Source organism: Scyliorhinus torazame, chromosome 18 (genome assembly GCF_047496885.1).
Source record: "Scyliorhinus torazame isolate Kashiwa2021f chromosome 18, sScyTor2.1, whole genome shotgun sequence".
Classification (NCBI taxonomy): domain Eukaryota; kingdom Metazoa; phylum Chordata; class Chondrichthyes; order Carcharhiniformes; family Scyliorhinidae; genus Scyliorhinus; species Scyliorhinus torazame.
The window spans coordinates 69,549,436-69,574,853 of NC_092724.1; the positions used below are offsets into that span (position 1 = coordinate 69,549,436).

The window sequence follows — 25,418 nt, forward strand, 5'->3', positions numbered from 1 at the left end:
GCGTTGGCAATTGAACCTTTGGCAATGGCTTTGAGGGAGTCCAGGAACTGGACGGGGCTGGTGCGGGGGGTGAGAGGAACACCGGGTATCACTGTATGCAGACGACCTGTTACTGTATGTGGCGGACCCGGTGGGGGGGGGATGCCAGAGGTGATGCGGATCCTCAGGGAGTTTGGAGACTTTTCCGGGTATAAGCTCAACATGGGGAAGAGTGAGCTATTCGTGGTACACCCAGAGGACCAGGGAAGGGGGATAGACGAGCTTCCACTGAAGAGGGTGGAAGGGAGTTTTCGGTACCTAGGGATCCAGGTGGCCAGGAGCTGGGGGGCCCTACTGAAGCTCAATTTGACGAGGCTGGTGGAGCAGGAGTTTAAAAGGTGGGATATGCTACCACTCTCCATGGCGGGTAGGGTACAGTCGGTGAAGATGACGGTGCTCCCGAGGTTCCTTTTTATATTCCAATGCCTCCCCATCCTGATCCCTAAGGCCTTTTTTAAGCGGGTCAGCAGGAGCATCATAGGGTTTGTATGGGTGAAAAAGACCCCGAGGGTGAGAAGAGTGTTTCTGGAACGGAGCAGGGACAGAGGAGGGCTAGCGTTGACTAATCTGTGTGGGTACTACTGGGCTGCCAATGTGGCGATGATGCGCAAGTGGGTAATGGAGGGGGAGGGGGCGGCGTGGAAGAGGCTGGAGATGGCGTCCTGTGTGGGCACGAGCCTGAGAGCGCTGGTGACGGCATCACTGCCGCTCCCGCCGACAAGGTACACCACGAGTCCGGTGGTGGCGGCGACCCTCAAAATTTGGAGGCAGTGGAGACGCCACAGGGGGGAGGCAGAGGCTTCGGTGTGGTCCCCGATCCGAGAGAACCATCAGTTTGTCCCGGGGAGAATGGATGGGGGGTTCCTGAGCTGGCACAGGGCAGGTATTAGAAAGATGGGGGACCTGTTTATAGATGGGACATTTGCGAGCCTTGGGGCATTGGAGGAAACATTCGGGTTCCACCGTGGAAATGCCTTCAGGTACATGCAGGTAAGGGCGTTTGTAAGACGGCAGGTGAGGGAATTTCTGCTGCTGCCAGCACGTAGGATCCAGGATAGGGTGCGCTCGGGGGTGTTGGAGAAGGCAAGGTCTCGGCGATCGACCAGGAGATGCAGGAGGAGGAGGAGGTCTCGGTGGAGGAGCTGAAAGGTAAATGGGAGGAGGAGCTGTGGGAGGAGATAGACGAGGGTAAGTGGGCGGGCGCCCTGGGTAGGGTAAATTCTTCCTCCTCTTGCGCCAGGCTTAGCCTGATACAATTTAAGGTTCTGCACAGGGCGCACATGACTGGGGCAAGGCTGAGTCGGTTTTTTGGAGTGGAGGACAGGTGTGTGAGGTGTTCGGGGAGCCCAGCAAATCACGGCCACATGTTCTGGGCGTGCCCAGCGCTGGATGTGTTCTGGAGGGGCGTTGCGAGGACGGTGTCAAAGGTGGTAAACACCCAGGTTAAGCCGAGTTGGGGGCTCGCACTATTTGGGGTATCGGACGAGCCGGGAGTGCAGGAGGCGAAAGAGGCCGGTATTCTGGCATTTGCGTCCCTGGTAGCCAGGCGGTGGATTCTGCTACAGTGGAAGGATGCGAGGCCCCCAAGCGTGAAAGCCTGGATCAGCGACATGGCAGGGTTCAGTAAATTTGAGAGGGTAAAATTTGCCTTAAGAGTCTCATGATATCCACATTAGCATATCATGGTGCAAACACACGCGCACACTGATGGACTAATCAACGGACCAATCAACACACACACAACATCACAGCCAATCACCAGTGAGAGCACACGCACTATAAAACAGGGAACACCACAGTTCCCGCTCATTCCAGCAGGAGATAGCTCAGAGCACAGAGCCCACAGCACGCCACTCAGACATACACCATGTGCTGAGTGCCTCTCTAAGATAGTGGAAGGGCTGGGTCCACAGGTTAACTGGTAAAGTACGAACCACAGCTAGAAGTATACAGTAGATGTTATCAAGAATAATAAAACAGTTGTACCATCTACAACCGTGTTGGTTCGTTTGTATAGCGGAACACCCAACACGACATAGTACCAGGCTTGGAACCCAGCAACTGTGAGTACCAGGATTGGAACCCAGCAACTGTGAGACATACCTGCACATCTTCTGCGATCCGCCATCCTGCGCCATGGACACCATCAGCCCGACGCAGCTGCTCCAAAACGCTGGAAACCTCGGCGTCAACTGGAAGCTGTTTAAACAGCGCTTCCAGCTCTTCCTAGAAGCCACAGACAGGGAGAATGCATCGGACACCAGGAAGATCGCCCTCCTCTCCATGGCAGGGCAACACGCCATCCACATCTACAACTCCCTGGCATTCACGGAAGGCAAGGACAAGACGAAGTACAAGACAGTCCTTCTAAAACTTGAGCAACACTTCAGCGTCGAAGGGAATGAGAGCTTCGAGAGGTACCTCTTCCAGCAGCGCCTGCAGGGTAAGGATGAGCCTTTTCAATCTTTTCTGACACACCTCCGTATCCTCGCGCAGTCCTGCGGCTATGAGGCCACCTCCAATTCCATGATTCGGGATCAGATAGTTTTTGGGGTCACCTCGGGCACCCTACGCCAGCAGCTCCTCAAAATAAAGAGCCTCACCCTAGCCACCGCCATCAAAACCTGCATCCTCCACGAAAACGCGACCGGCCGGTACTCCCAATTCCAGGCGGCCGAATCGGCATGGCAGGGATCCCACGAGGCCGAGCGGGTCCACTCCATCGAGTTCCTCCCGGCCCGCGGCTCGGACTAGGGTGGCCATTTTGCGCGCTTACCGTGGCCTCCCGCGCTTGTACACGCCAAAAGAGACGTTGACGCAGAGGGACGCGACGCACAGGCGCGCTCTACGCAGGACTGAACTGCTCATGAGCGGTGGCGCAACGAACGCCATGACGTCACGATGTGCGGCAACTGTGGATCCGCACATTTAAAGCGGCAATGTCCAGCGAAAAATCGACAATGCCTCCACTGTGGCAAGATGGGCCACTACGCTGCCTGCTGTCGAGCAGCTCAACCTGCCAACGCTCCCCAATTCCACCAGCCTCGCAGGGACGTGCGGGCCATTCAGCCTCCATACACCGAGTCATACCCTGACGACGTACAGACCGGTGATACCGATGACCGGGAAGCTTTCCGCGTTGCGGTAATTGACAGAAATCGGATGTCCCCAAGTAGGACCCACCAGCCGATGCCAGTGCACAGCGTCAATCCGGGTGATGAATGGTGTGCCACCCTAACGGTCAACCCAAATTCGTCGCCCACCTACTAGGTTGGACTTATGAGCCTGTTTGCACATTGGACTCACTGAATTGTTATGCAACAATGTTAATGTGTTTCTCTTTTTGTCGTTCCAGGAGTTCTGTTTCGATATTTGATGATTGCACTTGTTTTGTTTGTGGTACAACCTCGTTGCTATGTTGCAACTGACACCTGCCTATGTATATAGTTTAGCCTCATGTACATGTTGTAGATATTGCACACACATATTCAGCTGCACTCAGTACACACCAATATTTATTACCATATAGGCACATATTCTTGTGAAAAGGGGGGATGTCATGATATTCATGTAAACATATCATGGTGCAAACACACACACACACTGATGGACAGATCAACGGACCAATCAACACACACGCAACATCATAGCCAATCACCAGTGAGAGCACACGCACGAGAAAACAGGGAACACTACAGTTCCCACTCATTCCAGCAGGAAATAGCTCAGAGCACAGAGCCCACAGCGTGCCACTCAGACATACACTACGTGCTGAGTACCTCTCTAAGATAGTGGAAGGGCTGGGTCCACAGGTTAACTGGTAAAGTACAAACCACAGCCAGAAGTATACAGTAGATGTTATCAAGAATAATAAAACAGAGTTGTACCATCTACAACTGTGTTGGTTCGTTTGTATAGCGGAACAACCAACACGACAAAGAGGATCTGTGCAAGGGTTCTTCAGGCGGTGGCAACCGTTCCTAGACTTTCTAGCGGAGCGTTAGGAGGTGGTCAGCAGCAGCAGCAACCTGGGTGGGGGGGGGGGGAGGGGGTACTTTGTGTTTACTACTATGTTTATTATCGTTTAATGGGGGGCTTGTATATTGGGGGAAATACGTGACATAGCTATAAGATGTTTATTTATGTGTTCTTTGTTTTTTCTTATTTCTGTAAGGGGCGGTTTGTTGAAAATATGTAAAAAATTTGAATAAAAATATTTTAAAAAAAGAAACAGATTGGATGTTATGAATGATGGTAATCACTTGGCTGAGGGAGGAACAGGCCATGTGAGGGACCACTGATAGTCAGCAGACATTGAGTTGAGGAAGGGTAATTATGGGATAAATAGTTGAGTTGGGAGGGGCCACAGCTCATGTAAATCAGCCTGGTGAAGATCCGAGCCAGGTGCTTTTGATGGCTGGGGAAAGGAAGGAATGCGGTAAATGCTGGACATGGGATCACTGGGGAGAGTTCAGGGTAGGGTAGTAAGAGGGGAGCAGGCAACAATGAGAATTGCTTCAGTCTTCAATATGAGAAAATACACAGGCTCCTTGAAAAGGGGGAGTGGAAGTGACTCAAAATGAACAGTAATACAACTAGGCTTTCACCTTTGACTATAATTAAATTGCATTCACAGCATCACAAACAAGTTTTACATTACTCGCACTCCTCGCCAGATAAACAAAAGCCTACAGTACACAGGAATACCATATTTGCATTGACTATATTACTATGCAAATGAACCCAACTATCATGAAGTGAAATTTAAAGCTGCTTTCACTTACAGCTTGGTCTCAGATTTTATATGTGTTATTGATGCTTTACAATTTATATTTTATCCTGATAATTCATTTACGTGTAAATAACTCTCACCCAAAAAGTCAAATACATCTTTTTTATGAGTTATCTTCTTTCTTTACAAGCTTCCCAGACAAAGTGTCCACAGTGTTCCTGGACGAAGAGGTGGCAGGTGTCCCTATTTCTAGAATCCCACCAATATTAATGTGAAGGATTTGTTTCTGCTCAGAATCCCTTATTCTCTGGGAGATCTGTGCAACTTGCCATATGAAGAATGATGGGCTTGAAATCACTACCTTTCTGAAGACTTGCATTTATAAAGCACCTTTTCCAACCTCTCCCAAAGTGGTTTATAGTCAATGTAGTACTTTGGAAGCATAGTCATTGTTGTAACAACAGAACTTATGATGGAAATAGAAGCTTTGACCACAATCCTCCTTGGTTATATCAATGCCAGAGGACTGGAAGTTTGCAAATGTTATACTGCCAGTCAAAAAGGGGAAGGAAAAATCTTGGAACCACAGAGCAATCAATGTCACTGGTGGGAAAACTACTGGAGACCATTGTTAGGATTAAGTTAATTCTCACTTGGGGAAGCATGGGTTAATAATAGACATCCTGCAGGAATTTATTAAAGGTGAATAGTGTTTAACTAACCTGAATGTATTCTGTGATAGAGTAACCAAAAGTATTTGAAGATTTGATCAAGTCACAGATTACCCAAAGCGGTTAAGGAATCACTTTACTGAGGAGTGACACTCTATATCAGTGATGGGCAACCTCGGCTCGGGGCCCTCCTTCATCTCATTGGGCCACAACTTTGAAATCAGGCTTGTTCACTAACCATGATCCCATGAATAACATTAAATACATTTAATACACGTCAAATATTTCAGAATGAGTTTTAGAAAATGATTAATCATTTATATATTAATAGAACTATCAACTTTAAATGGTTAAAAAAAAATATTTACACTTTAGACACAGAGCACACGGCTCTCACAGTCACTGCTGTGTGCAATCAGCATTCACCTCACTTCACTTGCCCTTGCTTTACATGTGAATCACTTCAGTCATATCGGTAGGAAAAAATACACGGATAGAAATCAGCGGAATGTGCCTACCCTACACTTGGACAACGGTTAACAAAATGTGTCGTGAGCTGCATCGGGGTCGCATGTGACCTCAGGGCCGCAGGATGCCCATCATTGCTCTATATACAACACATAGTAGATTTACATCCTTAATGGATAAGAATGTTTGCTAGCTCTGGATCAGTCAGAAGGATGGCGAGGCAGAACAGTTTGATCTTTGCAGCCAACGGTAATGATCTCTTCCTCTTTGGTCATCTATCAACCTGGGGACCATGCCGGAGATCCTCAGGGTAAGATCTTCTTCCTTCACCCCACGTCTCATTGCTGTTCTTTCCCACTTTTTCTTTCTCTAGTTAGTGAGTGGATGATCTACACAGAACTTGATTAACATGAGTTTCATCGTGGTGGCCATGGAGTGAGTGGTCGCACATTTGGCAGCTCCCGCTTGAGGCGGATTTTTCAGTCCATTTCCCTGGTTGCCTGGTGGATATTTTGAAGTAAAAGAGTGCAGGAGTGGCGGAGGAAGGCTTTACTCCACTGGTGAATGGATTTGTGGACCAGAAGTGGGTTTAGAAAGAGTTGCAAGAGCAAGAAACTCTTCGTGCGACACAGCGAAAGATGGCGGAGAGCAAGGGGGCTTGCCCTACCAGGCCAATGGTCAATGGGGCAGCTGGTTGACTTTCTGAACTAAAAGTTCAGTCAGCAGAGGAGGGAGGCTCTGGAGGACCTGGTGAAGGTGATATACCCACTGAAAGCGGGGATCGACCATGTGGAGCTGAGGGTGGAGACCCAGAGCCAGGCGATCCAGAATGTGGAGGAAGCGGTGGGGGACCATGAGGAGCTGCTTACCTTGTTGGTGGCTGAGATTGGGATGATGTGAGAGATTCAGAAGCGGCTTAAGGAGAAGGTGGACGATTTGGAGAACCGCTGCCGAAGGCAAAATTTAAGTATTGTGGGGATGCCAGAGGGCAGTGAAGGAGCGGACGCAGGCTCTCATGAAGCCAAAATGCTGGAGAGATTGATGGGGGAAGAGGGCCTTTGACTGGCCCCTGGAGGTTGGTCAGGCACACAAGACGCTGATGAGGAACCCACATGCGAATGAGCCATCGAGGGTGATGGTGGTGAAGTTACATAGATTCCTGGAAAAGGACAAGATTTTGAGGTGGGCCAGGCAGACAAGGAGATGTACCTGGGAGGATAATGAGCTACGGGTATACCAGGAACTGGTGCGGAACTGACCAAGCGCAGAGCTGGATTTAATCGAGTCCAGGCTGCCCTCTAAAAGAAGGGGTTGAAGTTTGGGATGCTGTACCCGGCCCGCCTTTGGGTGGCCCACAATGGTTGAGAGTATTATTTTGTAGCACTGGGGGAGGCAATGGAGTTTGTGAGAGACAATGGACTGGCAGGAGAAGGGCCATTGAACTTGGGGGAGGTGTGAGGAGATGCTGGTTCTCTCCCATTTTGGTTGCTTGTTCTTTTAATTGTATTTCGTTTGGAGTGACGGTCAGGGGAGAACCTCGTTTCACTCAAGGGTCGTTTTTCTTTCTTGTGGGCTTCTTTGGTGGGAGGCTGGAGGATCATTTTGGGTGAGTGCACCTTTTTTTTTCTTATTGTTGTTTGCACCATGCAACTGGTGGGGGGCAGGGGAATCAGTGGGGGTAGGATGTTTGGTGCTGTAGGCGGGGGCTGACAGGCTAGCTGGGCAAGCTAGTTCCTGGGAGTGCAGTGGGGGGTGAGCAGGTGATTAGAGTATTAGAAGGAGTTGGGAGTGTTGTGTTGTTGGGGGGGGGGGGGGGGGAAGCATGGCTGTTGAAGTGTGATAAGCAGCGGGTTGGTGACGGTGGACACCAGAGGGTGGGTCTGCCGGGGTGCGTGATGACCAGTGCAAATGACTGCTGGATACATCTCTATGTCCATCAAACTCCATCAGCAGTGGAAGATGAAGGTGAAGAAACAGCTCAAGATAAAGATCAACGGTGAGCAGTTTCAAGAGCCAAGCATGCTAGTGAACTTCACCAAAATCCCCAGAGTGTCCATTCTAATGGAGTGGAGGAAAACTAGAAAGAGCTGAAGACAGACATCATCTCAAGCTGTGTAGCAACCATCAGCTACAAGACCAGGAAACACCAAGACTGCTTCGATGAAAATGACCACACTATCCAAGATCTCATCGACAAGAAGAGGAAAGATCTCCGCGCCTGGCAAAATGCCATAACTAACGGCAAAAAGGAGAGCTCATCAATCAGCCAAGGTGGCAGTACACAGACGAACTATGGAAATCAAGAACCAGTGGTCGACTGAGAAAGCTAAGGAGCTGCAAATCTTCGCTGACAAGAATAACACCAGGGCTTCTTCAGTGCCACCAAGGCAATATATAGACCCAGCACCCTGGACCTCAAACCAGTGTGGAGTAAGGATGGAACCCTCTTGAGAGACAGAGAAAACATTTGCTTTCGATGGAGAGAACACTTCAAAGATCTCCTAAACTGTGCTTCAATCATAGATGAGGACGTGTTAGAGGAAATCCCCCAACTCACCATCAAAGATGATCATAGATTCCCACCCAGCATGGACGACGTCGAAGCCCCCATTAAACATGTGAAGAATGGAAAAGTTGCATAAGTGGATGGGATTCCAGCGGAGATTTTCAAACTCGGAGGAGCAAAGATCACCTGTCATCTGCATCAGCTGTTCCAAACATCTGGGACAGAGAAGAAATTCCTCTCGATTTTACGAATGCCATCATCGCCACTATCTTCAATTGGCAGTACCCAATTACTTTTTTCCAATTAAGGGGCAATTTAGCATGACCATTCCACATGCTCTGCATATCTTTGGGTTGTGGGGGTGAGAGCCACACAGACATGGGGAGAATGTGCAAAATCCACACGGACAGTGACCCGGGACCGGGGTCGAACCAGAGTCCTCAGCGCCGTGAGGCAGCAGTGCTTAACTACTGCGCCGCTGTGCTTCCCTTGTTTCAACAAACTCAGTATGGATTCTTGAACAAAAACAGAAAATACTGGGCAATCTCAGCAGGTTTGACAGCAACTGTGGAGAGAGAAGGGAGCTACCGTTTTGAGTCTGGATAACTTTGTCAAAGCTCGCAAATATGTTACCACTAATACGCACAGGGGCCTCGATAAGTACACGCAGCTGCATTTTGGAGTGTCTTCCACCTATGTTATTTTTCAGTGCGTAATGGAGAACATCCTGCGAGGACTGCTGCTTGTGGCAGTGTACAGGAGCCGGACACATGAGCCTTCGAGCAAGAACCCTTGGGCAACCTGAAGGCTGTATTAAAGAGATTCTCTGAGGCTGCTGTCTGTTTAAGACAAGTAAAGTGCGTATTTATGTGAGGGATGTGGTGTACCCCAGCTATTGGACCGTGAAGGTTTGCATCCCGTCGCGGAGAAGATGCGCGCCATCCAGCAGGCCCCCACCACGATGGATGCCTCGGAACTTTGCTCTTTTCTTGGGCTCATTAACTATTACGGGGAATTCCTCCCAAACCTTGCGACCATGTTGGCCCCCTTACACCTTCATCTGAAGCAGAATTAAGTGTGGGCCTGGGGTCAGCTGCAGGAAACTGCTTTCGGCGGGTGGAAAAGCAATTGTCGTCTTCCGGGTTACTGACCCATTACGATCCAGCCAAACCCTTGCTCATCACATGTGACGCTTTCCCCTATGGTATTGGACCGTTCTGTCCCGCTGGATGGAGAATGGAAGGGAATGTCCGTTCACCTTCACCTCCCATACATTGCCAGCAGCGGAAGGAAGCATGAGAAGGAATGTCTGGTGGTGGTCTTTGCGGTGAAACGTCTTCAACAATATGTCTACTGCCACCACTTCATTACTGTTACGAATCATAAGCCTTTGTTCGAGTTTTTCAAGGAGGATAAGGCGATTCCGCCCATTGCCTCCACGCGGATCCAGCGCTGGGCCCGGTTATTAGCCGCCTACAAATATTCCTTCGAACATTGGCCAGGGACTCTAATCGTGAATGTCGACGCACTGAGCTGGTTACCTTTGCCGACTGGCCCTTTATCGACCCCCAGGACGATTGAAGTAGCCCCAACTCTGAATCCCATGGACTCCTTTCCTGTCACGGCATCACGGATCCATGAATGGACTTAGACAGACCCGATCCTATCTAAAGTGGTGCAAACATTTAAATGGGGCCTCAAGAAGCAGTTTTCCAGATAGATGGACATTAAGCTGGCTCGTTTTTTGTTTTTGCTACAGGACCACTCCGCACTCAGTGACTGGTGTGGCCCCTGCGGAACTTGCTAATGGGCCGGAGACTTCGTACCCGCCTCGGTATGATTTTTCCAGACATCGGTGCGAAAGTGTGCCAGAACCAGGAACAGCAAGGGCGTTGCCCCATTCGACGTTGACCTTCCAGGCACTTTGTACTAAATGATTCGGTGTTTGTTTGAAACTTAGCCAACAGCGCTCAGTGGATCTCCGAGACATCATCCTCCGTCAGACTGGGCCGGGTTATTACCAGGTACAAACCCAGGATCGTATCATGCAAAAGCACCTTGACCACCTTCAGTCCAGGCTTATTCGAAAGTGTCTTCGTGAGCATAGAGTTCACATCCAGCCACTTCTAAGGCCACAGCTACCCCTGACTGGACTTCAAGAGGGTCAGGACGCCAGGATATCTGAGGTCGTGGGCGCGGATTTGGAAATGGAAACAAGCATCGGAGGTCTCTGACGCGAAGTACACATTACAGTCGCCACCAGTGGAACAGCCACCGTGTAATTCCAAACGGAGGTATCGTTTGCCTTCCAGATTCACGCTGATGACCCGGCACCTTGGGTGCACAACGCCTCTCCGAATATAGAGTCCGGCACCCTCCTTCCCCGCAGACGTGGGACGATTCTACTGATTTTGGGGCGTGGGGATGTTATAACCGCAAGTAGCCTACGGGGTGGGAACAATTAACTTTCCCGTGGTCCTTGCAGAATACGAGCTCCCCCGTTAAGGGGGCGTAGGACTTCTAAACAATGTATAAAGCTGGCCAGTTAGGCACCGGCTAGAGAGAAGACCCAGGAGGGAACTACTGGAACTGTATATAATAGTAGTTGTAAAATAAAGTAACTTTTTGTTTCAACAAACTCAGTGCGGATTCTTTGCAGCCCTTACAAAGGTTGCTAATTGGAATATAGTGGCAGGTGTAGATAATAAGTTAAAGATTTTTCCTTTTATTTAAGAACTGTTTCACTTATAATTTTAAAGCCACTTCTTTGAAGTTAATGTGGTTAATTCTGTGTTTAAATTCAAGTGTGTTTTGACATAAAAGATACCTATTGGTCAGAGTCATCACACCTGGGATGAAGTATCCTTTCCTCACACTTATACATATTGAAAATTGTTTGGGGTTTCTCATCCGGTATCCGACCAAAAGCTAGGGGCTGGTCTGGTATCCTAACAATGGCGTGGAAAATATATCCTGTATTCTCATGGGTAATTGGGAGCAGACGCGTTGTGGGAAGGTGTGCACCATTTTACCATGTTTTCATGGCTTCATCCTATTTCTCCTTTGGTCTCTGGTGGGGCTTATGGAGGCATCTAGCTATGCCTAATGATTGCATCAAACCAGTGATAATGTTGTTCTCCTGTTCCCCTCTGTATTCATGTATGTTGAGCTGTTATTTCTTTTCAAAATGCAATGTATTTATTTTGTAATTCTGTTGCGTTTGCAAAAATGTAAAATCTTAATAAATATACTTTCAAACAAAAACATAATGGGAGGCATTATTATAACTGCTGTTTCACAGGTTTATTTGCTGAAATAAGCATGGAGCAGGAGAGGCAGAGGCCTAGAACCCAGGTCATGGCTCGCCCTCATTTAGCAGACGGCCTGGAAGTCTTCCTTGAGGCATTGAGGGAGAGGTGTTGGCAGGAGAAGGCCAGTTTCCCAGATGAAGCAGTCCTGGATCCAGGTCGACGAGAACGTGAGCAGACAGAATGTGATGCGCAGAAACTTGGTCCAGTGTCAAAATTAGTTTGATGACCTGATTCGCTCTGGAAAGGTAAGTGCAACGCTGAACTCTTAGGACTAGCCTCTGGCTATTCATCCTGCAGCAGACACCAGCTGAGGAGCCTGAGGATGCATGCTGCTCCTCAACTTAGGTGGAATTTGTGCCCAGGGTACTTACTGACCACACAGCAAAGCTCAGAGCCATGGGGTTGCTTCTTCTGTATATGAGCTGTTGGCATTGGCCCTAGATGCTGCAGTACCTCATTTCTCATTTTTACCTTGCAGAAGAAATGGGCTCACAATGACCGCCAAAGAGCCCAGACCCGAGGATGGGTTCCCTACCTACATGCCATCACCACAATGGAAGAGGGAACCGTGGAGATCATTGGGGTCGCTGATGAAGAGCAAGTCAGGGACGATGAAATGGGCACCCCTGGAAGAGAGGGTGAATAGAAACTGGAATGCTTACATTGAGGGGGTGCATTGGGAAATCTCAGCAAAGGTTTCTGCTCTGCAAGAGCATGATCTATTCTTGTGTCTCCTGCAGGTTCAGACATTGAAGCGCTAAGACCGATTCCTGCACCTGACCAGTGATTCCAGAGCAGAGTTCATGCCAAGCATTGTCACACCATACAAGATTATACTCCACCAAAGCAGATACACTTTGGTGGTTTCTTGCACATCATTAGATAGGGTGGCACTGGGTGATGAGCACAGTACATAGCCTCATCATGTCAGGGCCATGGATGGTGCAGAGGTGGTTGGAGGAGTTGCCACTTGTGCCCAAGCTGGTGGCCCCTTCCAGCTACCCAATGGCTGAGGCTGTTACCAAGCAAGATGAGGGTTCCATCCCTGACAGGGCTCCATCATCATCATTGGTTGGCTTTTTGACTTCTCCAACTGAGGGGGCATCTGTGTAGCAGGGTCCAGAGACAGGGGCTGTGTCTGCAAAGGCATTGGTTCATCAGCCTCTCGAGGCCCCCATTGGGACCTCCACAATGGGGACAACTGCCATGTGCATCACAGCAACAAGCAGACATAATTGAGAAGGCTGCCTCCACTCCGCTGAGGCCACAAGATAAACACTGTATTGAGGTTGCTAAGAACAGAAACAGGCATGGCACTGAGTGGGTCACTGGGGTGTCTATTACTTGTAACTGAATACTTCTTGGCTAAAATTTTTTTTTAAGAGTACTCATTTCTTTTTTTCCAATTAAGGGGCAATTTAGCGTGGCCAATCCACCCACCCTGCACATCTTTGGGTTGTAGGGGTGAGACCCACGCAGACACGGGGAGAATGTGCAATATCCACACGAATAGTGACCCGGGGCCGGGATTGAACCTGGGTCCTCGGTGCCGTGAGGCAGCAGTGCTAACCACTGCACCACCGTGTGCTGTCCCACTTCTTGCACCATGCAGACATGTGTGCTTCCTTTTGTTAATGGTGGGACAAGAAAAGAAAGTTACATTGAAGCCTCTGTCTAGATAGGCAGTAAGAGCTGAGCTATTCTCAGATGCATCTTCAATTGAAATGATATCAAAGACAGCTCCAAGTGAGTTTCATACTCTGTCTTTCCTCCTGTGTTAGAGCAACTCAGCCTGGACCAGATGATCCTTGACCTTAATGCCATTCTGACAAGATCATCAAGCCCTGCACTGGGCCCATCCAACTCTCTGTGCAGCCAGGGCACTTCAATGATACAATTGCTATAGTGCAGAAGGAGGCCATTCAGCCCATCAAGTCTGCACCAAACATTTGAAAATGCACCCCACCCAATCCCCTGCCCCGTTCCGCAACCCCATCTAACATTTGGACACCAAAGGGCAATTTAGCATGGTTAATCCATCTAGCCAGCCAACGTGAGCTGTGGGGGTAAGCCGGAGCACCCGGAAGAAACCCACGCAGACACGTGGAGAATGTGCAAACTCCATACAGACAGCCAAGGCCGGAACTGAACCCGGGTCCCTGGCGCTGTGAGGCAACAGTGCAAACCACTGTGCCACCAAGCCTGTGTGATCTGCTTCTTCTTTCTCCTGCTCTTACCTCCTATCCTGATGGGCTGTTTCCCTCCAGAGTCTCACCCTCTTCAAGGTCTGTACCACTCTGGAGGGCCATGTTATGGAGAGCATATCAATGATTGAGATCCTCGCAGGTAGCACGATAGCACAGTGGGTAGCACTGTTGCTTTACAGCTCCCAGGTTCGATTCCCGGCTTGGGTCACTGTCTGCACGTTCTCCCTGTGTCTGCGTGGGTTTCCACTGGGTTCTCCGGTTTCCTCCCACAAGTCCTGAAAAACGTGCTGTTAGGTAATTTGGACATTCTGAATTCTCCCTCTGTGTACCCGAACAGGCGCCGGAATGTGGCGACTAGGGACTTTTCACAGTAACTTCATTGCAGTGTTAATGTAAACCTACTTGTGACAATAAAGATTATTAAGGTATATACGGCAGAGCACCGCACGACTGGTCCAAGCATTTTCAGAAGATCATTGGCCTGTTTAATTGCGGTCCGAGTGAGCAAATGGCTTCAGTTGGAATGTTTCAGTGTCTTTTGTAGAGGGGTGAGTAGTTGTCTCTTTGAGGGATATCCCATGACTCATAGAGGTCAACCATGGGGTTTCGGGGATATGATAAAGAGATGCAGCAGTCTGGATTGGCGGAGAATGAAGGAGACACTGCCGCTGCCAACGGCTACCTTCCTTGTACTCAGATGGCATCCCAATTGTGTTTGCAAGCCTTGCCTCATCCTCTTATATTCCCTTGATTCCATCAAGGTGACGAACACCTGCACCACCGAAGTGCTTATTTACCACTCTCTCCCCAACCAGAGCTGAGCTGTGTACCAACGGCGGAGTCCCCCGTCTGTCATTTTCTCTTTGATGGAGCCCACCTAACTCCCTGGCTCAGCTAATGCAACCTCCCTGCTCTTGTGTCCACCTTCATGCACCTGACCTGCCCCAAACTCATGTGCAGCCCATGCACCCAATCAACATTTGAACATAGCCCTCAACTAGATCTTAATGAGCTCTTTAGCTACCTTAATTTTTTTTAAAGTATTTTTATTCAACATTTTCATAGTACAATACCCAAACAGCCCCAAGCAACCCCCAAACAAAGAAACAAACAAGACATCCCCTCCCTCAACAGTCAATGGTAACCAATTCCCGAAAATAAACAAACTCCAACAATTGTTGAACCCCTCCTTCATCCCCCTCAGTTTGAACTTTACCTTCTCTAGGGTCAAAAACTCCAGTAAATCCCCCCCGCCACGCCGAGGCACAGGGTGGAGAGGCTGACCTCCCCCCAACAAAACCTGCTTTGAGTGATCAACGAGGAGTAGGCTGAGATATCTGCCCCGGCGCTCGCCTGCAGCTCGAGCTAGTCTGACACCCCGAATATGGCTTCTTGGGGGGCCGGGCTTCACATCCATATGTAAGACCCCAGAGATTTTCCTGAATACCGACCTCCAAAAATGTTCTAGTTTCGGACAGGACCAAAACACGTGACCATGATTCGCAGGGCCCCTCCCACATGGCTCACAGGTATCCTCCACTCGAACAGCCGGCTCATCCTTGATTTAGTGAGATGTGCCCAATACACTACCTTCATCTGTATCAGCCCCAACCTCGCACATGAAATTGAGGCATTCACTTCTTCTTCTGGGCCCTTGACATCACAATATCTTCCTACACTGATTTATTCAAAAATTGCCCCTGGGTTGCGACTAAAGTTCTAAAAAACCTAAAACTTCGGGTGGGAGCATCCCCACTGCGACCTCCGCTTGCATGACGTCACCGGAAGTCCTTTAGCTACCTTAATTATCATTATACATGAATCGACGGCAGGCTCCCAAGGCTGCTGAAACCTGTCTCCCTGGGAATAACAGTGAGGAACTATGTCAGCCTGCATCAGTTATTTCATCCCCACATGCTCCTCCTACCTCCACTCCCAGTGGGGCCTAAAAATCCGGCCCTTGATGCCTGCAGCTGAGTTCTTGCATTCTTTTGTTGCGCCATGTGGACAGTTATTACCTGTAAGAGAAAAAGAGGCTGGAATTTTCCAACCATTCACACTGATCTTCCAGTCCTGCTGACAGTGCACCCCCGCCATGGGTTTCCCAGCAGTGAGGGGTGCATTCAACAGGAAACCCTGTTGACAATGACAGGACCAGAAGATCCTGCCACCAGCCAATGGCGGGCCACCTCTACCGCCGCAAAACACGTTGCGGGTTGTGTGGAAAATCTCTCCCAAAGAATAGATTGTGACTCTCTTTAAGAGTCATGGGGATTAATTTGTCTAATTATATAATTCCCTCTGTCAAATTAGAAACTTAAGTCTCCGTGTCTGCGTGGGTTTCGCCCCCACAACCCAAAGATGTGCAGGTTAGGTGGATTAGCCACACTAAATTGCCCCTTAATTGGAAAAGAAAATAATTGGGTACTCTAAATTTATTTTTTTTAAAGTTAGAAACTTAAAAATGAATAATGCCCAATATAGAAATTTACTTTCACAAAAAATCAGCTGTCAGCGGAAAGAGCTAACTTAACTTCTCTGCTTTGATTTGCTCAAGGAGGTGGAGGTGAAATATTCCCTGTTGCACGCTCTTGCGCCACTTTATGTAAATTTTTAAAAATCTAACTGAGAAAGAACAAACTATTTTAACATTTTGTTCCCCAAGCTGGCCCAAATATTTAGAAACAGTCATTAAGACGTCACATCTTTAATTTAAACTGAATAAAGCAATCGCAGCTTTTTGAAAAACTCGTCCAATTAAAGTTTCTTGAAGAGTTCAAGTTGAATTTCTACCGAGTGTCCCACTAAAGGTCACGTCAAGGTGAAGCTAATCTTTCAGAGAAACAAATTCTTTTGTGCCTCCCAATGTTGTACAAGTAAATTTTAATTAAAATAAATCCACAAACGCATCTTAAAATTAAAATCTTTCCTCTATTACAATTCTGGCTGCATAAAAGAAATAAACACACTCAACACTCCCATTCACACTTTCAGGAACTTAAGAAATATTGGGCAAGATTCTCTGGCCTCCCCACGACATGTTTCTTGGCAGTGGGAGGCGGCCTGCTGTTGGCCAGCAGCAGGATCTTCTGGTCCCGGCACTGGCAATAAGATTTCCCATTGAATCCACTCCACGCAGCTGGAAAACCTGCGGCGGGGGAGCGTATTAGGCGGGAGAACAAGATCTCACCGGTGTGAACAGCCGGAAGATGGGTAATGAACTCAAAAGTGCCAAACGTTTTGTGATATTTCTAGATCTTGAGCTGAAAGAAAATTTTAAATTTCAACTGGTTCAAACCAAAAATACAACTCAAGTTTCCCTCTAAAATGCACGTATATAGACATGCATAGCAAAGACAAGTAATGAACTTCAAATAAAATCTGCCTATATACTACTAACATTAAAGACAAGACTACAAAGAATTAAATGACTTCTAGCTCTTTCCCAGGTGAGGATAAGCAATCCCCCCCAAAAATCACATTGACAAAAGAAACATGGTAACTTCTCACCTTCACTCAGTAACTTACCTGTTTTTTGACGCAGAAACTGGATGTCAGCTTCAGTGACGATTTTAACTATACATTGATTTTCTTTTTCTTTTAAACTATCATCTCAACAGCTTATTTCCCGGATGCACTCCTCTCAAATTCTTAGGATGTCCATCATCCGAAGCATGCCTGTTTTCTCTGTTGGAATATCTATGAACTGTTCCCTGTGAAATGCCATTGTAATTCTGGTTTCACTTATTCAAAATGTGCTCGTCCCTACCCAGTCTTGGTGATGATCACACATGGTTGATTGAGTTTTCGGTTCTCACAAACCGAGGCCTCTATGTCTCCTACTTCCGTGATCCTATTTTTGACATGATTGTGAGACTCAGTCAAGAGTCACAACTTGCCCAAAAGAGTGGAGGAGACGCAAGAGGTTTATTGAGGAACAATACCTTAAATACAATGCACAATGAAGACAGACATAGTATATATTTGACTCATAACAGACGAGAAGATTTGCCACCTCCAAATCAGATGGATGATGAGGCAGAACAGTTTGACATTTCTAGTCAACGGCAAGGACTTCTTCTTTGGTCATCTCTCAAGTAGACTTTGGTGTTAATCTTTGACTAGCACGGATCCACTTTGAGGAATTCGCCATTTGCCCTGCTTCTCTTGACCTCCCATTTATAACCCTCATTTTAGGGACCATTGGATCCCCCACATCAATCATTTATCCATTTAGTTGTCCAATTCCTGGAGAATTCGCAAGTGGACCCCTCTTAACCCAGGCTCTAGCCCCATAAGGTCACTCCTTCACTTATCTCTTGCGTGGGCATTTTGTTATTTTACCGTTTATTTAGATATATGTATCTTGAGACTCCTTTCCCAAACATCTCATAAGGCTCTGCTGTGCTTGCACAAAGATTTGTTTCTGGGTTATCTCTTTGGCCACATAACAGACTGTTGTGAAAAACATCATTTGACATGATTGAGACTTCTGTTTAGCTCAGGCAGACTACTGAATGAAGCTCTGATTCAGAAACACAACTATTCCTTACAATTCTATAACATTAACATTTCTTTCGTGGTTGATGAAAGTTGTGCAGTAGATGTACATGTACAGTTTGAAAAGGTATTTGATAAAGTACCTCATGACATTTATTCAGAAAGTAGAACCATACAGGGCACGATTTAATGGCCACACTGCGCCTGTAAAACAGCTCGCCACAGCGCAGCCAATAAAAGCCAGGTGTGATGAACGGTTACTGTAACACTGTACCCTTGTCATCATGTAAGGTGATGTCCCCTTTAAGACCGGGCTTGGAACCCTGGGAACTCTGCCTCCGGCTCTGCCCATCTGGGAGCCGTATATAAGGGGCCGCCTTGTGGGCGGTACCCAGTTAGCACACGTCTCGGCACCAGGCTAGTTCTTAGTTTATTAAAGTCTTCTTTACTGTTTACACTCTAAGCGTCGTTATTGAGGGTACCACAATTTAATAAAACTAAACTACATCAGGATGGACGCAGGCCTAAAACCTGAGAAGCTCAACCTGGAAGCACGGACACCGGAGGCAAAGGAAATTTTAAAATACTGGCTCCGATGCTTCGAGGCTTACCTGGACTCCTCAAAGACTCCCATCCTGGGACCACGCAAGCTGCGCCTACTCCACGCCCGGGTGAGTCACAGAATCTCCGCCATGCTTGAGAAGGCGACGACTTATGAAGAGGCGGCTGAGCTACTCTGCAAGCGGTTCGTCAAGCCTATCAACGAGGTGCATGCCAGGCATCTGCTCTCTACCTGCCGGCAGCGCTCGGAGGAATCGCTAGACGAATTCGTCGGGAAATTCATCGCGCTTGCCAGGGACTGTGACCACCAGGATGTGACAGGGGAACTCCATATGAACCTGCACATCAGAGACGCTTTTGTGTCCGGCATCCGCTCGACCTACATCCGGCAGCGGCTGCTCGAAAACGGGGCAAAAGACCTCCAGGACACACTAACGCTCGCCTCCTCACTGGAGGTGGCCCGACATAACTTGGGTACGTACCCCGCGGACTCTGCGAGTCCCCCCCCGGACTTCCTCAGACTCAGCCATATTACAGGCCTGCGCCACGCGGCGACCCGCTCATCATGGGGGCACACCGTGCTACTTCTGCGGGTAGGGCCCGCACCCACGCCCACGCTGCCCAGCCCGCTCCGCGATCTGCAGCGACTGCGGGAAGAAGGGGCATTTTGCGAGGGTTTGCCTGGTCAGACCCAGGGGCCAAAAGAACAAAGAACAACTGGCCCGAAAATCAGGCTCTCAGGCCCGCAGGCCTCGCAATGCGGCTGTGCACCGACCGGACACGCCCCCTTCTGACGCGTCATCAGCCTCGTGCGAATCATGGGAGCGGCCATTTTGTTGGCGGCCATCTTCTCGACCCAACACACGCAGCCGGCGGCGGCCATTTTACGTCCGACTCGGCTGAGGACTCCGACTACCCGCGAGTGGGTGCGATCACCCTCGACCAAACTAGGTCAAAACACCTGCAGAACTCTATGATGCAGGTCCAGGTCAACGGGCGTGACACTGCATGCCTCTTCGACTCCGGGAGCACGGAGAGCTTTATCCACCCTGAAACGGTAAGGCGCTGCTCCCTACGCACCCATCCCGCATCCCAAACCATAGCCCTTGCATCCGGGGCCCACTCGGTACAAATCAAGGGGTTCTGTATTGCGGATCTCTCGATTCAGGGTGCCAAGTACACCCATTTCAAATTTTATATCCTTCCCCACCTCTGCGCCCCCCTGCTGCTCGGACTGGATTTCTAGTGCAGCCACCGAAGCCTGACACTGATGTTCGGCAGACCCTTGCCCCCCCTCACGGTATGCTGCCATGCGACACTGAAAGTCGCACCCCCCTCGCTATTCGCGAACCTCACTCCCGACTGTAAGCCAGTCGCCACCAGGAGACGGCGCTACAGTGCCCAAGAAATGACTTTTATCAAGTCAGAGGTCCAGCGTTTACTGGGAGAGGGGGTCATCGAGGCTAGCAACAGCCCTTGGAGAGCACAAGTGGTGGTAGTCCGGTCCGGGGATAAGAAACGGATGGTCGTGGATTATAGCCAGACCGTAAACCGATTCACGCAGCTTGATGCGTACCCCCTTCCTCGCATCGCGGAAATGGTAAATCGGATCGCCTAATACCGAGTATTTTCCACGGTCGACCTCAAATCCGCCTACCACCAGCTCCCCATCCCACCAAAAGACCACCCCTATACTGCCTTCGAAGCAGCCGGCCGGCTCTTCCACTTCCTCAGGGTCCCCTTCGGCGTTACAAATGGGGTCTCCGTCTTTCAAAGGGCGATGGATCAAATGGTGGACCAGTACGGTTTGCGGGCTACATACCCGTACTTGAACAATGCACCATCTGCGGCCATGACCAGCAGGACCATGACGCTAACCTCGAAAAGCTCCTCCAGACCGCCCGAGCCCTTAACCTGACCTATAATGAGGAAAAATGAGTTTTCCACACAACTCGGCTAGCCATCCTCGGCTATGTCATGGAAGACGGGGTCCTAGGTCCCGACCCTGACCGCATGCGCCCCCTTAAGGAACTCCCCCTCCCCCGCAGCCTCAAGGCCCTCAAACGGTGCTTGGGGCTCTTCTACTACGCCCAATGGGTCCCCAAAAGCCCGCCCACTCATAAAGACCACCACTTTTCCCCTCTCGGCTGAGGCTCAATTGGCCTTCAACCGCATCAAGGCCGATATCGTCAAGGCCGCTATGCGCACGGTGGACGAAACTATCCCCTTCCAGGTAGAGAGCGATGCATCAGACATCGCCCTGGCTGCTACCCTCAATCAGGCAGGCAGACCAGTAGTGTTCTTCTCCCGGACCCTCACCGCCTCCGAGGTTCGACACTCTGCAGTCGAGAAGGAGGCACAAGCAATTGTGGCGCTGGAGGCACTACCTAGCCGGTAGGAGGTTCACCCTCGTCACTGACCAACGGTCAGTCGCCTATATGTTCGATAACACGCAACGGGGCAAAATAAAAAATGATAAAATTTTGAGGTGGAGGATCGAACTCTCCACCCACACGTACGATATCAAGTATAGTCCAGGGGAGCTCAATGAGCCCCCAGATGCCCTGTCCCACGGCACATGTGCCAATGCGCAGGACGACCGCCTGCAAGCCATCCACAATGACCTCTGCCACCCCGGGGTTACCCAGCTCGTCCATTTTATCAAGTCCCGCAACCTACCTTACTCAACCAAGGAGGTCAAGGCCATGATCAGGGCCTGCCAGATCTGTGTGGAGTGCAAACCACACTTCTACCGGCCAGACAAGGTTCGGCTCGTGAAGGCCTCGGGGCCCTTTGAGCGACTGAGCGTGGACTTCAAGAGGCCCCTCCCGTCCACCAATCGGAATGCCTATTTCCTCACCGTTATCAATGAGTTCTCCTGTTTCCCATTCACCATTCCCTGCCCCGACATGACCTCAGCCACCGTGATTAAGGCACTGCACAGCATCTTCACTCTGTTCGGTTTCCCCGCTTATATCCACAGCGACCGGGGTACATTGTTCATGAGTGATGAACTGCGTCAGTATCTGCTCAGCAAAGGCATCGCCTCGAGCAGAACAACCAGTTATAACCCGCGGGGAAACGGGCAAGTGGAGAGGGAGAATACGACAGTGTGGAAGGCTGTCCTTTTGGTCCTATGGTCGAGAGGTCTCCCAACTACCCGCTGGCAGGAGGTCCTGCCCGATGTCCTACACCGATGCCCTACACTCCATTAGGTCGCTCCTCTGCACGGCCACAAATGAGACCCCTCACAACCAATTGTTTGTCTTCCCCAGGAAGTCTACCTCCGGGGTCTCGCTTCCACCTTGGCTGACGGCTGCGGGACCTGTTCTTCTCTGGAGGCACACGAGGAGCCATAAAACGGACCCCCTGGTCGAAAAGGTCCGACTGCTCCACGCCAACCCCAGTTACGCCTACGTCGAGCACCCCGACGGCAGGCAAGATACGGTTTCCCTCCGGGATCTGGCACCCGCTGGATCCCCCACTACAGACGCCCCTTCCCTTGCTGCTCCCCTGCAGGACTCGGAACCCACTACAACACACCCCCTCCCGGCCCCACCCCCCGTTGGTGAGTACCTACCGCACGCCCCCCCCTAGCACCCCCCCCCCTTTACACACCCCGCCGGTGCCGGCACCGCTACTCCCGGCTCCGCCTATTCTTCCTGCGCCCTGTTCCCCTGCCCTGACCCAGACCGAAGCTCTGACCGCTGTGCTCCCGGACGTACCCTCAACCAGGACGTCCGTGTCCACTGCACCACCGGCCGCCGCACCACCGCCCGAACTGAGGAGGTCGAAAGAGCCGACCCGGCCACCGAGACGGATGGACCTATGATGCCACTTCACCCCCGACGGACTTTTTTTTAAAACCGAGGGTGAATGTGATGAACGGTTACTGTAACACTGTACCCTTGTCATCATGTGAGGTGATGTCCCCTTTAAGACCGGGCTTGACACCCTGGGGAACTCCGCCTCCGCCCATCTGGGAGCTGTATATAAGGGCTTGTAGGCAGTGCAGCAGTTAGCACACGTCTCGGCTCTAGTCTAGTTCTTAGTTTATTAAAGCCTTCTTTACTGTTTACATTCTAAGCCTCGTTATTGAGGGTACCACACCAGGAGACCTCACTCCTGGGATCTACCCGGCTCACAACGCCCTGTGAGATCTAATGCGATCTTGCGAGACATTGCGATGTAAAGCACAACCATTGTGGGCGGGATCACTTTTTAGCAAATCTGCATATTAAAGTGAGTCAGCTAGTCTCTCTTTAATGTGCAGTTTCCTGAGGCACCTGAGGTGCGGGATCAATCTCCTTTGCCTTGGAGACCTCTGGCAAGAGCTGTTCAGTACTGATCTCCAAAAACAGGGACCAGACAGACTGGCACTTGTGGAGTCTCCCAGGGGATTGAAAGCCCCCAGCTGCATGCTGTTTGGGCAGGGTGACACCTTAGCACTGCTGGTGCCACCTGGCACTGCTAGTCTGGTATCCTGGCAGTCCTGCCAAGGTGCCACTGCCAGGTTAGCACTGCTGAGGTGCCAAGCTGGTATTTCTTGTGTGGCTGTGATTGGGCCAGGGGTGCACTGTGGAGTGGGCTGGGGGACCCTCCCTTGGTGCATTGGAGCTTGGGAGTGGGGTTGTTGGTTGCTTTGGAGATTGGGATGCCATTTTCAAAATGGTGCCTGATTTTGCTACATTGAGGAGTCATGACGAGTGGAGCTCCTCAGTGTACAAAATGGGGCTATGTGCCGCGTGTTCCCCGCCGAGGCCCCTTATCAAAACGTGAGTCATGTTTTATAGCTATATGTTTCTCAGTGCAAGCGCCGGGAGACACGTGGCTAAATTCGCTCGCTACGGGGCTTTGTTCCCATTTAGTTAAATCGCGGCCAATGTATTAAAGCAGATAGTACTAAATGGACAGCTGTAACTTGGGTATATAATTAGCTCTGGGATAAGATACATTGTGGTGAACTGATGTTTTATTGACTGTAGAGAAGTGTGCAGGTGCAGTGGGGCACTCCAGGGGTCTTGTTGAAATATCAATGACTTGGACTTGGAATAGGGAATAGAATTACAAAGTCTGCAGACAATGCAAAACTTGGCAATGGAGTAAATATGGGCATGATAGAAGCAGACCTCAGAGGATGAACAGGCTAATGGAACAGACAGAAGAAACATTACTGATGCAATTTAAAATAAATTATTTGAAACAATATAATTTAGGAAAAACAACATGGAGAAGCAGTTAAATCTAAATGCTACTACTAATGAGGGATATGCATCTGCTCAAATCTTGGAAAGCGGCAGAGCATGTTGATGTAAGACCATAAGACCTAGGACCAGAAGTAGGCCATTCGGCCCATTGAATCTGCTCTGCCATTCAGTGAGATCTTGGCTGATCTGACTTTATCCAGCATCATCTGTGGTGCTGTCATGCTGGCTGAGAGTTACTGCATTTGCTCTATAAGACAGTTATATGGGATGGTTGGCTTTGTAAAGAGGGTTTTGGATCGAAAAACCTTTACAAATCTTTGATTAGATCTTAGCTGCTGGAGTATTGTGTAATTTTGGGTATCACACATTAGAAATGCTACAAGATTCCATGTACGTAGAACCCAGGATTTTACCATGGATGGGGAATTCAGTTATATGATGAGATTAAAAAAACTAGGATTATTCTCCTTAAAGCAGTGAGGGTTAAGCAGAAACCTAATACAGTATTAAAAATGATGAGGGATTTTGACAGAGAAAATCAGAAGAAACCAGGACAAGTACTTGAAAAGGACTGACTTGCAGGGTTTGGGGAAAAGCTGGCGTGTTGGACTAAATTTCCTAGTACTGAAATACAGCTTCACATTAGTGGTTCTCTTCTAAATTTCCATTTTCAGTTATGATTTTAGGCCCTGTGTGGAGGAATTGGGAAATAGACGGTCATACTCAGTAGTCGTTATCAGTGGTTCAGTGTTGCAATCTTGTCTCTGGATCAAAGGTTCACGGTTCATGTCCCACTCCAGAAATTTGAGCATAAAGTCTAGGTTGATAATCCAGGAGATTGAACGAGATTTTGAAGACGAGCAGGAGAATGCTCTCCAATGTCTACATCAATCGCACAACCAACTTCACTATTAAAAGATTATTAAAAGGTCATTATCACATTGCTATTTACGGCTGCTTGTTCTGCACAAATTGGCTGTAATACAACAGTGACTACATTTCAAAAGTATTTAATTTTCTGTCGATCACTTTGGGATGTGCTAATATCGTGAAGGATACAATATAAATGCAAGTCTTTCTTTCTTAACTTTTAGACCAACAATTTTAGGATAGCATTGAAAGAAAGAGATATAGATTTTCAGTACTTTTGGCTGCAAAGGGTAGATGGAGCGGTGGATACCAAGGGGAGGCAGTTGTAGAAGGATAACAACTAGTA

General features: G+C 49.2%; 1 protein-coding gene across 1 annotated transcript in view; it reads left to right on the forward strand.

Annotated features, from left to right (window-relative positions):
• Window positions 1-25,418, forward strand: part of tmem38a (transmembrane protein 38A) — a 106,919-nt gene that overhangs the window by 61,752 nt on the left and 19,749 nt on the right. The window lies entirely within an intron of this gene.